Source organism: Dipteris shenzhenensis, chromosome 9 (assembly GCF_047967505.1).
Source record: "Dipteris shenzhenensis isolate YYH24624 ecotype China chromosome 9, Dip_SZ_1.0, whole genome shotgun sequence".
In the NCBI taxonomy this organism is placed as follows: domain Eukaryota; kingdom Viridiplantae; phylum Streptophyta; class Polypodiopsida; order Gleicheniales; family Dipteridaceae; genus Dipteris; species Dipteris shenzhenensis.
The window spans coordinates 22,358,091-22,370,233 of NC_141604.1; the positions used below are offsets into that span (position 1 = coordinate 22,358,091).

Below are 12,143 nucleotides of genomic sequence, written 5' to 3' on the forward strand. Positions count from 1 at the left end.
CTTTTCATACTTAACTCTAAATTTGTCCATGAGGGGTAGTATAGTTCCACTTACTTTTTTAGAGCTTGTTTGGCCTTTGTTGCATGAAGAACAGACAATGAAAACTATGTCTATTAAGGTGCTTGATGATGATCAAGCCTTGTTGGCTAAAGGCAAAAAATTAGATACACCATAGATGATGGTATGCTAAAACGTAATGGCAAGGTAATTGTACCTAGTTGGAATGCTCTTAGGCAGAGGGTCATTTGACAGTTGCCATGATAGCCAATGTGCGGGACATCTAGGTGTTGAGAAGCCACGATCTTGATTTCTTTTGGCCAAATATGTAAAAAGCATATTCATGAATATGTGGCGCGGTGTTTCTTCTGTGCAAGTGAGTAAGGCAGAGCGGGTTAAGGCACTTGGCCATTTGCAGCTCTTGGAGATAAGATCAAGCAGATGGGAAAGTATTTCCATGGACTCCATAGTGGATTTGCCTATGACACAAGGTGGATATAATTCTATCCTTCTGGTGGTTGAGAGTCTTACCAATGGCTCTCTTCATTCTAACTAAGAGTGTCCCGCAAGTAGCGGACTTGTTTATTAATTATATTTCGTTTGCATGGATTACCCAGATCCATAGTGAAGTGTCAAAACAAGGATACTAGATTTACCTGCCATTTCTGGACCGCAATGTTTAATGCATTGGGATTGAGTAGTGGGAATCATCTTGAAAAGAATGATCAGATGAAGAGAGTCAACCAAACTTTAGAGGATATGTTGAGAGCATATGTATCATTGAGGCAACATACGTGTAATTAAGTGTTTGCCATTGTTGAAGTTTGCCTACATCATAGAAAACACTCCTTTACAAAAATGAGTCTGTTCGAGAAGAACTATGGTTATAGACCGGCGAATCCAACTACGGTTGGAATACCTCAGAAAGTGCCTAGTGCTGCGTACTTGCAAGAGCTAATATCTCCCAAGCTATGGATAGAGCTAAGACATATGCGGATTGAAAGTAGATCTTTTAGAGAGGTTAAGGAAGGAGAAAAAGTTTATCGCATTGTTGATAGAGATCTTAAGAAAGGACTTATGAAGATTTAATTCGCTATGGGCTCTATGGCAATCTTTGACTCATCTAGGGTTTGTCTAGTTAAGAGGAGCATCCCAAACTAGAGTTTTAGCGAGAAGCTCAAGAGTTGTTGCCTACTTACTCTGAAGTTGAAGGACACAGTTAATGGCATGGATAAATAAGGATAGGTGATTGGAACTTGAAAATCATGCTTTGTGGTGCCATTTGTTTTGTACAAAGCAGATTTTCATCTTGCCAAGTCAAGTCATTTAGTGTCTTTGTATGTCTTCCATATCTATGATCATTGATTCAATATTTTTTGCATGGACAGGTGGTAGGCATTTCAATGGCAATATATATCAAAGTGATGCATGCAATGCAATTGCCTTGGTTGATCACAACAAAATACAAGCTTCAAAAAGAAAGAGAGCCGAGATACGCGACAGATTACACCAAAAGATAACACCTCTATTCATAAAAAACACGAGCGCATCCCTACTGGGCTTGTTGCTCACTACAATATAGATAGCCACAAAGGCTCTATCACAAAGACTCTGACACAAAGGCTTACCACTCAACAACACAAAATATTGACCTGATCGAGACAAATAAACCTCTACATACCAACCGATAATACCGCCTCTACAGCACGTAATCTTACTGACCCTGGCTATGTCGGGAGCCAATAGGAAGACGACCCTGCTGAAATCATGGAGAGTGACTCTCATCGCCGCCCTGGAGAGAACTCAAATGGAGGCGACCGCCCTAGAGAGTACTGGAGGAAGGTGACCACCTTCTACGTAGGTGATTGCATGCAAGAGGTCCACGTGGACTGTAGAGACCTAACTACTCTCTAACCTCACGAGGATGAATCCCAACTAACCTAACATGTATGCCGTTGGGTCATAAGGTAGCCATGTCTTTCAATCTTATTGTACCATTGCACCTGCCTACTCTAGTAACTCCCCATTGTTGGAATTGCCATCTTCATTGGATGTAGTTCTCCCATCTTTTCTTTGAGTTGAAGACACTTCAAACTTTACTTACTTCTGATGCCAAAGTCCTTTTTTGTGAGATATTTATATAGAGCTGCCCTTTCTCTTTTCCACATACAAAGCATCACCCTTTATCATTGCCCTTCAAGGTTAACTCCTACATTGACTTGCTCGAGCCTTGCACTATGCCGCATGAAGGCATTTGGACTTCTCATATTGTCACTTTTGTATACTGATGAGGTGCTCTTGATCTTGCCTTCAAAGCATACATAGGTTTTGTGATAGTAGTAGGGCAGTTATGGACTTGTCTTAGACAAAGGGCACGTGTGGAAGCATACATCAGAGGAGAGAAAGAGAGAGATAGAGAGAGAATCAACACAGATATGAGGCAATGGCAATTGTATGTACAACAAGGGAATCAACTGAACAAGGAGGAGTAGAATGCTCCAAGAGTTGCTCATCAAAGCAGGAGTATCTAGGCCAGCCATGTGGCTGACCTGGTCAGTCAACCAACTCAAGCGTGGTCGATTGACCTGATTAGGATTAGGTCCTAAAATGGCCTGGTCAAACAGGCCTATAGCCTGGGCCAGCCCTACCTACAGCCTTGACATAGGCCTCCACTCAGAGGTAAACATAGCCTAATAAGCCCTCACTCACTATAAGATGCAGGTAACTCCAATACCCTCTTTACAGCTTTGAATTGTTCCCTGCTTCTTTGCTGCAGCTCGCCTTGAACCAAGTGGTGGGATCGCAGATCAGCACTTCGAATCATCTCGGATCTACGTGGCAAAAGCCTTCAAAGATGCACATGAAAGATACCCTCTCTTTGTCCCTAGCCGACCTAACATTTGATACAATGTGAGAGTGGTACACGTGCGGAAGCATACATGAAAGAAAGAAAGAAAGAAAGTTTATTAAAGTCTTTGGAAGACTGATGGGTCTATGAGACTGTGAAAAACCTGATACAATGAGCTGTGGTAGTGGAGCTACTAAACGAGCAACCATACCAATGCAGAATGCAGAAAATGCAAAATGACAGTACTTAATCCTAAGTACAGCATAGTCATCTCGACTATATATATATCATGAGAGAGAGAGAGAGTGAAAGATGTATTACCGTCTGTGGGAGGCCTCGCGGGCCTATGAGACAAATGCAAAGCCAAAAGGTAACTCATACAAGCCACTAAGGGCTGAAGCAAAGGGCTTACTAAGGCCTTTGCTGAAAGCTGAAGTGCTAAGCTAGTCAGCAAAGTAGTAGAAGTAGCAAAATATCAGGAGAGTGTTAAGTGCTAAGAGCTAATGCTTCTAGTACATGCCCAGGTTCGATATATCCAGGTAACCTAGTGGCTCTCTGATGAGATGTGAGAAGCTCTCATATCTATGTCTGTAGAGATGTCTCTCGATGCGGTGGAGGGTGTGGTCTCCTCGATCTCTGTATCCGAAGGGCAACATCAAGGGTGACTCCTCGTCTCTGGCAGTCACCTCTGTGAGGAGGGCTTAGATCGATCGGACCTTGATCGTGCGTGGCCCTCTCCGTGTCGCATGTGGAGCGCGTGTCTCTCGTGTGGCAGCATCGTGGTGGAGACTCCCATTGGTAGATTATGATGCTCTCATCTCATCAAGCTCCTCTCCCACCACCTCGCCGCCGGTAGCTGACTCAGATTGATAGAAATATGTAACAAGTGTTTGTGCTCTATCGATCTCGTTGACCTGTGGCCTCAATCCCTGCTGCTCTTAGGTCTGTCGGATCAGTATATCTCTCTGTGGTCGCATCACAATCAGATAGACCCCAACACAAACTTGATCGGATGGATCAACAGTGTAAGTGGACTAAAGCCATGCCCCTCCTGGAAGAGGCATTGATATTGTCCTCGGATCTCATAATAGACTGGGTAGACACATAGAAAGTGCTCCTTTGTCTCGATCTCCTCCATCTAGCATAGCGTGCAAGTCCTCTGCTCTCTGGGTATGCACGCAGCTCTCCCTGCCTCAATCCTCAGCTGATTTGACGAGACTCACAACTGACCGATGGCGATCCTCAATGCATGTGAGACTCTTGTATCCTTGAGATACTTAGGTCTGATTACAAGACCATGCTCCTCAAGAAGTGGTCATGGTAGAATTGGATCTTGGTGGGGAACTCCTCCCCCCCTTAGCCCTAGATATATGGAGCTGGAGGAGGTCCAATCGTATGATACGGTTGATCTCATCTCGGTTGGGTGCATCGAAGCTGTACTGAAAGGGAGGAAGTCTGTCCATGTGAATAACGTGACTACCAAACCATGTGGATACACGTGCATACCATGCTGTATCAACACCGCTCTCTGCTAGTCGCCTGGAGGACTCCAATTCTAACCCCGGTACTCACCACTGGGGTAAGGCCCAGACTCTGTTGAGGAATGTCACTATTTGAAAGATGGCATTAACCTGGAGAGTCATGGCGAATTTTACCTGTATAATTTGATGGGGGATTGAGGGCTTACTGCGAATCATCCTGGATCCCATAAGCACTTGTAGCCTCTCACATCTCCTCCACTCTCATGACAACATCATGGCGGTGACAATCTGAATGTCGTATGCCATGGCTTCCCGCCTACCTGGAGCACTACCACCATAGTACCGATACACAAGGCTGGTGATCCCATGAACATTTGAACCACTGCACTCTTATGATTCGCCACACTTTGGCTAAGATATATGGGTCGGTACTAAAGAGGGAGATCAACAGCCACATAGAGGGTTATGGGTAGCAAGCTCTTGGGCAGGAAGGTTTTCGGAGACAGCACTCCACCCTGGACCACATTTTCACCCTAAGGGCTATTGTTGAGGAGGCAAAGTCGAGGCATCAAAAAGTCTACACCTGCTTCGTAGACTTTCGTAAGGCATTTGATACTATCCCACGTTCTCGCCTGATCAGGAGGTTACAGGAGTTGCAGCTCCCAGAGATCATGATTTGGGGGTTCATGAGTCTATATGAGTCCGTCAGAGAAGGTATGTGCCCCAGGAGGCTTATCAGATTGAGTTGAGAGCACTATCGGAGTAAAACAAGGCTGCCCCCTCTCATGACTCTTTTTCAGGCTCTATAGCGATGAGATCACTTCTTTTGTCGATTGCCTAATTTGCTTCTGGCTGACTTGATGGTCCAAACATTGTTGTACGCAGATGACATAGTCCTTATATCATCCTCAGCAGAAGCACTGCAGAAAATCTAGAGGCTCTAGAGATGTTCTGTAGAGAGAGAGACTTGATAGTTAACCTTGGGAAAACCATAGTTCAATGAAACGTTTCAGAACGTTGAAACGTGAAACGTTTCAAAAAAAAAGGTGAAGTTTCAAAAAACCAGATTGTATTTTTTTGGTCTAAAAAATATAAATTTTATGCCTGCATACATTTGGTATGCCAAAACTGTGCAAAACTAGCTAAAAACATAGTAAAAGACACAGAAAGCCTATAATGGCCAATGGTAGAATAGATTATAGACTCCAGATCATAGTTACGCTGAAACGCTGAAACGGCGCAACAAAGGCCCGAAACGCCGTTTTCCCCGTGCCAGACTCCCCGAAACGCGAAACAGCCCCGAAACCTGAAACGCAGGCTGAAACGGCGATCAGAAACGCTGAAACGGCATTTGAAACGCCGTTTCAGACCCGAAACGCGCCGTTTCGGGTGCCGTTTCGGACGTGACCTAAAAAGAGGGCAAAACAATAAAAATGCTGCCTGCGCCGTCGCGTGTTTTTGCCCTTCTGCCTGCTGCTCTCCCCCCCGATTTCTTGCCTGCCTGGTTCTCTCCCGAGTCCCAAGTCCCAGCCCTACGAGTGGCTGCTCTTTTGGACACCCGGCTTTGGTCGCTGGTGAGCACATTTCCTTTCTCGAATCTCTATGCTTCTCTTGCCACAAACATCTTGCTGTTTTTTGGCTGCAACCATTGATTCTTGGCTTTTCCCTTTGAAATTTGATCTATTGCAGCTTGTACAAGTGCTCTTTTTGCTCATGGATATGGCTTCACAAAACGTTGTCCCTCAGCAAGAGAAGGAGTTCACCCAATCGGATTATTGGTGGAGCCAAGTTGATTTGGTAGGCAAGTATGACTCCAAGAAAGGAGGAGCTCGCAAGTTTAGATGCAGATGGTGTGGATTGGAGCGAGGAGGGAACCCTGATAGGGTCAAATGTCATCTTCTTGGCATTAAGGATGGGGGGATTGGGCTATGCTCCGTAATCTCACCACAAGAGAAAGAAAGGTTGCAAAGAGAGGTTGAAGTATAGCCCACTACAAAAAGGGCAAAGACAATGGCTTCCACTGGTGTAGGAGCTTCTTCAGGTGCTCATGCAGCACGTGTTCAGCAGGCCATTGCATTTCGGAGTCCTCTTCCCTCTGCTACTACGACTTCTTCTTCTGCGAGTGCACATGGAGCTCCTGCTAATATTCCTGCTACATCTTGGTCTACTTCACATAGGCAGGGCAGTCTTTACACATCATGGCATCCGCAAAGCAAGGCACAAGTAGATGCAGCTGTGGCCCGATTTTTTTACTCCAATGGGATTAGCTTCAATGTTGCTAGATCACCCTACTTCAAAGAGATGGTGTCAGAAATCAAAACATTTGGATCCACATATACCCCTCCCACATTTGATGCTTTGAGGGGCAAGCTTCTAGAGGATGAGGTGGTGGCAGTTAAGCGAGCTATTGAACTTGTGAAAGAGAAATGGGTAAAGTATGGGGTAATTTTGGTTGCAGATGGATGGAGTGATGTGCGAAGTCACTCACTAGAGGGTATCCTTGCATATTGTAGGGGATCTGCACTCTACATACACTCCATAGAGTGTGGAGTGCAACAAAAAACAGCACCTGTATTGATGCAAATGTGGGCAGATGCAGTGGAATATGTGGGGCCGTCTAATGTTTTGCAACTTGTTTCAGATGGGGAAAATACCAATAAGGCAGCAGGTGCATTATTGGAGCAAAAGTATCCTCATATCCAGTGGAGTGCTTGTGTAGCACATTGCTTGAATAATTTATTGAAAGACATTGGCGAATTGGATTGGGTCAAGAATGTTATTGACAATGGAAAAGAGGTGGTTAACTTCATCACACGACATAATTTTTCTCTTGCTTTGTACCGTAAATTTGCCAACAAGGAGCTTTTGAAGTATGTAGAGACAAGATTTGCATACAATTTCTTGATGCTTCGCAGGCTCCTTGAAATGAGACTTGCACTGAAACAAGTTGTGGCAAGCCCAGGGTGGGATGCATGGCCCACATTTATTGTTATGACTTGTGCATAGGCAGTGATGAATTTTGGGCTGATGCATCTCACATTGTTGATCTATGTGTGCCTATTGTGAAGCTGCTTAACCAAGTTGATGGAGATATGCCTTTTCTTGGTAAGGTGTATGAGGGGATGGATCGGATGATTGAGAATATTAGAGAAATAGAAAAGGATCCCCAAGGTTGAGAGAATTGGAAGAGTTGGCTGTGAGCAGATGGAATCAATATTACTCTCCCATGCATGCAGCTGCCTTTGTGTTGGACCCGGAGTTTCAACACAAGGCAAGTGCACAACAGAGTGATGCAGAGATTGTTCGTGGTTGGAACCTCACTCTTCAAAAGATGGTGCCAACTCCTGATGGACGGTGGAGGATAAAAGACCAGCTTGCCAATTATCGCAATAAGGAAGGCATGTATGGATGGCCAGATGCACAGCATGATAGGTAATATTAACTCATTTTAATTCTCAGATTTTAGGAACTTGTAATTTGTTATTTAATACAAAATTAGAAATCTGAAATTTATGAGTTTTGGAATTTCAGATTTCGATTTGGGGCTGTTACATGGTGGGAGGATTATGGAGCTGATTCCCCCGAGTTGCAAAAGCTTGCCATCCGCATTCTAAGCCAAGCTTGCACCTCCTCTTCTTGTGAGTGTTTGTGGAGTAGCTTTGCCCATATCCACACAAAGAAGAGAAATCGTCTGCGAACGCAACGGGCCAATGATCTTGTCTTTGTTAATGCAAACTTGTGTTTGCTTAACAAGATGAGACACGAGTATATGCATGACAAATATATTGGATTTCATAGCCCAGATGATGTCCACTCACCTGATGATGATGATTTGTTAGTAGAGGAGAATGATGAGGAGGAGGAGGAGGAGGCAGAGGTTGAGTCTCAGGATGAGGATGAGCTTATTATTTGATCAATCATCATATATGAATCATCCTCGATGTAGCCTTTTTTGGGTTTCAGCTTTCTTTTTGTTACTATGACATTTGGGCTTTGAAAGCTGAATTACCATTTATGAATCATGATTGGTTTCTTAAATATCACGAATCATGAATCATTTTTCCATTTTGTAACTTGTTATAGGATTTATAAATTACCCCACCTTGCGTAATTGAAATTTGCATTGTGTGATTGGTAACTGGTTGAACAATGAAACTTGAATCTCCAAAGTTCAAAGTTACAATCAATATTAATGGTACTAGGTAGAGCTATAGCTTATTTTGCACTTTTTTTGAAGGTAGAGGACTCTAAATGTGTGTATGCATTACTCTAAACCCCCTTTTGTAAACCCCTTTATTTCTTGTTTTCATTCTCTTTTGTTTATTTGACGTATTTTAGTAAGCACTGGGTTTGCCCAAGAGACTCCGCGGGTCTTTAGAAACCCAGTATAGCTGCTTATGCTTGGGCACTGATGATGACATAAGTGTTGCTTTGCGTGCTAAGTATGTCTTCCTTTTGCTTTTCTTGAAAGTTTTTGTTTACCTCTTTTTTCTTCTCTTTCATTTTCTCTTTTATTTTCTTTGTAGATTTTTTATCTTTAGAACAACAAAAATTCTAAATTTGTATGATTGGACTTATTCTAGTCTTACAAAGGTATATACCCCTTTTGTAAACCCCCTTGATGACATGGCGTTTCCCCGTTTCACCCCCTCTCAAAAATCCCGAAACGTTTCCGTTTCTGTTTCCGTTTCCGTTTCCTGTTTCCATTTCGTCGTTTCCCGTAACTCTGCTCCAGATTAGAAAGCTCAATCAAGCCTTCAACTTTATCAACAAGCCTGTAATGGCCAATGCTAGAAATTAGAATAGAGTCTAGATTACAAAGCTCAATTAAGCCTCTAAATTTTAGAAATTAGATTTCAGTTGAGTAGATACTAGATAGGTCGCAAAAAATCAGATTTCAGATTACAATTTACAAGCTCAAGCCTTAAACTTTATCATATTTCAGTTTTCATGAGTTCAGGAATCACAACCATGGAGTCTGGACATAAATCAAGTTCTCAGTTTCACTCTTGTAAATAGTTTGCTAGTCTATAGACTAGAACCTAGATTACAAGACTATCCTAAGTCCTTGGAAGTTGGAACTGGTTACAGGTTACTCTGTAGCCCTCTGACACTTCTAGTCTTTGACCTGCGAGACAACCAATAATCCCTTTGATTATCTGTTGCTTCAAGCTTGCAAGACAAATTACAAATTTTTTTTAATTGTGAATCGTGAATGTAGTAGTAAGTAATACGTATACTAATGAACATGACCAGCCAACTGCTTCCAATGCTCACAGCAGCTAGCTAATAGCTAGCCAGCTGGCAATTAGCAGCATCATGCATGTAGCAATCTACTTGCCAGGCTCCAACGCAACGACACATGGCAAGGAGGAGCACGTAGAAATTCTGCCAACAAACAAAAGGCCAGCGAGCTGTATACGAACCAAAGGGGCTAGTGAATCCACGAACGTCGTTCAATTGGCGTTGGAGTAGCTATGCATGCAATTGATTGTTGCTCGTGGTACTTGCTTGCTAGCTTGCACGTATTGCGTAGGGGCCAGGGCGCTTGAGCCTTGCAATCTGCCGACGCTTGGAGATAGCTAGCGGCGCAGGTGTCGTCAAAAAGCATGAAGACCTTGCATGGCTAGTTGTTGTGTGCAAGGGATGGCCTAGTCGAGGCTAGTGGGCTTGGATTTGCAGGTAATCGAAGAGCAGGGCTGTCACCTGCACATGCACGCCGCCGTACGGGAGATTTCGCCTCTATAGTCTAAGTAAAAAAGTACAAATTTTTATCTAAACCTACAGTACCCTAGCCACGTTTCATTGAACATGAAACGTTTCGAAACGTGCTGCACGTTTCGAAACGTTTCAAATTCAATAAAACGCGTTTCATTGTGACTATGGGGAAAACCAAGGTTATGATCTTCAACAGCTCGCGAGCAGTGTCCCATCGCCATAGCTTCACATACCGTGACGAGCCTGTGGAGATAGTGCAGTCTTACACACACACACACACACACACACACACACATATATATATATATTTTCAAGAAAATTACTTCATTAAGTATGAATGAAAACCGTGAGAGCGAGCTCAAATGCGGGAGTACATCATGCAATGCATGAGGAAAAAAACAGCTCAAAGTGAGCTAATAAAGAACCAAGGCGGAGGCTGAAAATGCCATCTCAACCTTGAAGGAAACTCAGAGAAGAAAGGAGATCCCCTCCAAACTCTGAAAAAAGTAACTCTCCAGGTTTGTGTTGGGCTCTATTTGATTGAGATGTGACGACATAGATATATATTGATGTGACAGACCAGAGAGCAAGAGGAGCGATGCCACAGGTCACCGAGATCGACCGAGTATAGACACGTTGATACACAAAAAATGGTATGGACAAAAGAAGCTAAGGTAACACACACGCACCAACCTTTGATTCCAGTAAACACAAACAATCACTCAGATAGTTTCTTCTTCTTCACAAAATTCCATGTGATATACATACTCAGGAAGGTCCTCCTCATCAACTAGAGTTACCCCTGCCCATTCCTCTTCTTTCACCCGCAAAAGCAAAGACCACTGGTACCCAAGAACCTCATTGAACAACACTTCAATCTGAAAACCCTCAAAATACACACACCGAGTACTTCTGGGCCAAGCTCCAGAGATAAAATCATCATATACTTTCAGGTTTGTATAAGAGAAAACAAACTGCAGCAGGAACTCCAGGGATCAGCAGCAATGTGGGCTCGAGTTCAAGAGCACGTGCACGAGTATCCAGAGTAGGGATCCTTGACACAGGCACTGAGGAAAACCCCCACAAAAAAAAACTGACTGAACATGAACCACACAGACTCAAAAGAGAACCAAAAGACTACACAACCCGAAACAAATAAACTTAGAACTGAACTTTCCCCCAAAACTCAGAAAACAGCCAGCCTCAGAATTCTATGAACCCACAGCCAAAACTCCTAAGCATCCATCAAGGACAACAGCACGTAACTCTTCACATAGTCATAACTGCACCACAGCATCTCCTTCATGTGGAGAAAACCAGCAACACGGCCTCTCTTATCATCACGGAGCATTCAGAATCTGTCCACCCCAAATTTGCAGTCAAGATTTACAGCCCAGCACCCCAAGACTCCAACAAAAGCAAACAGCCCATACTCATCGCACAAGCCAAGTCTCTTAGGCTCCCAACAAGAGTAAGCAGTTCATAGCTTGGCATATGATAGAAACAGCGCCACAACATCACCTTCCCTATCGCCCAAGGTCCTCCATGCAAAGGTAACTGCCTCAAAGCTCCTGTACTTGTTCGCAGAGCACCTGCGTCTCTTTTCCCTTCACGCCTCTAATCACATGCCCTCCTTAGCATGATGATCCTGGCCCGTATCAAGAACTCCAGCCAAAGCAACAGGCGGTGACTCGTTCGTCACTTACAAGCCTGCACTCTCCGAACAAGCTTTTAGCTGACGTGCAACTAACGATCAACTATCTTGTATCAGGGACTCCATCGTCGCAGCTTCTCCCTTGGACCTGGTGCACACGATCTCCACAGACAATGTATTCCAGCCTCTCAAGAGCAGCCATCGTCGACACTTTCAGTAGAGCTTACGTACTTCATTCTTCCACCTTTACATGAAGATAGCCAACAAAGCAGACCTGCCGTCACACAAGCCATGGGACTCATGGACTCCCGTAGTCGGAGAAGCTCCCATTTTCAGAACCCGTCACAACCTCCCTCGTCCTCTCATCATCACGATCGTCCAGCCTCCTCTAGGAGCCCTCCCAGTGAGGCGTAGATCCTTCCAGCAAGCATCCCCTCGATCCACT

At 44.0% G+C, this 12,143-nt stretch overlaps 1 protein-coding gene across 1 annotated transcript in view; it reads left to right on the forward strand.

The window, feature by feature from the left end:
* LOC147898375 (Amidase family protein) overlaps positions 1-12,143 on the forward strand; it is a 100,050-nt gene that overhangs the window by 35,255 nt on the left and 52,652 nt on the right. The window lies entirely within an intron of this gene.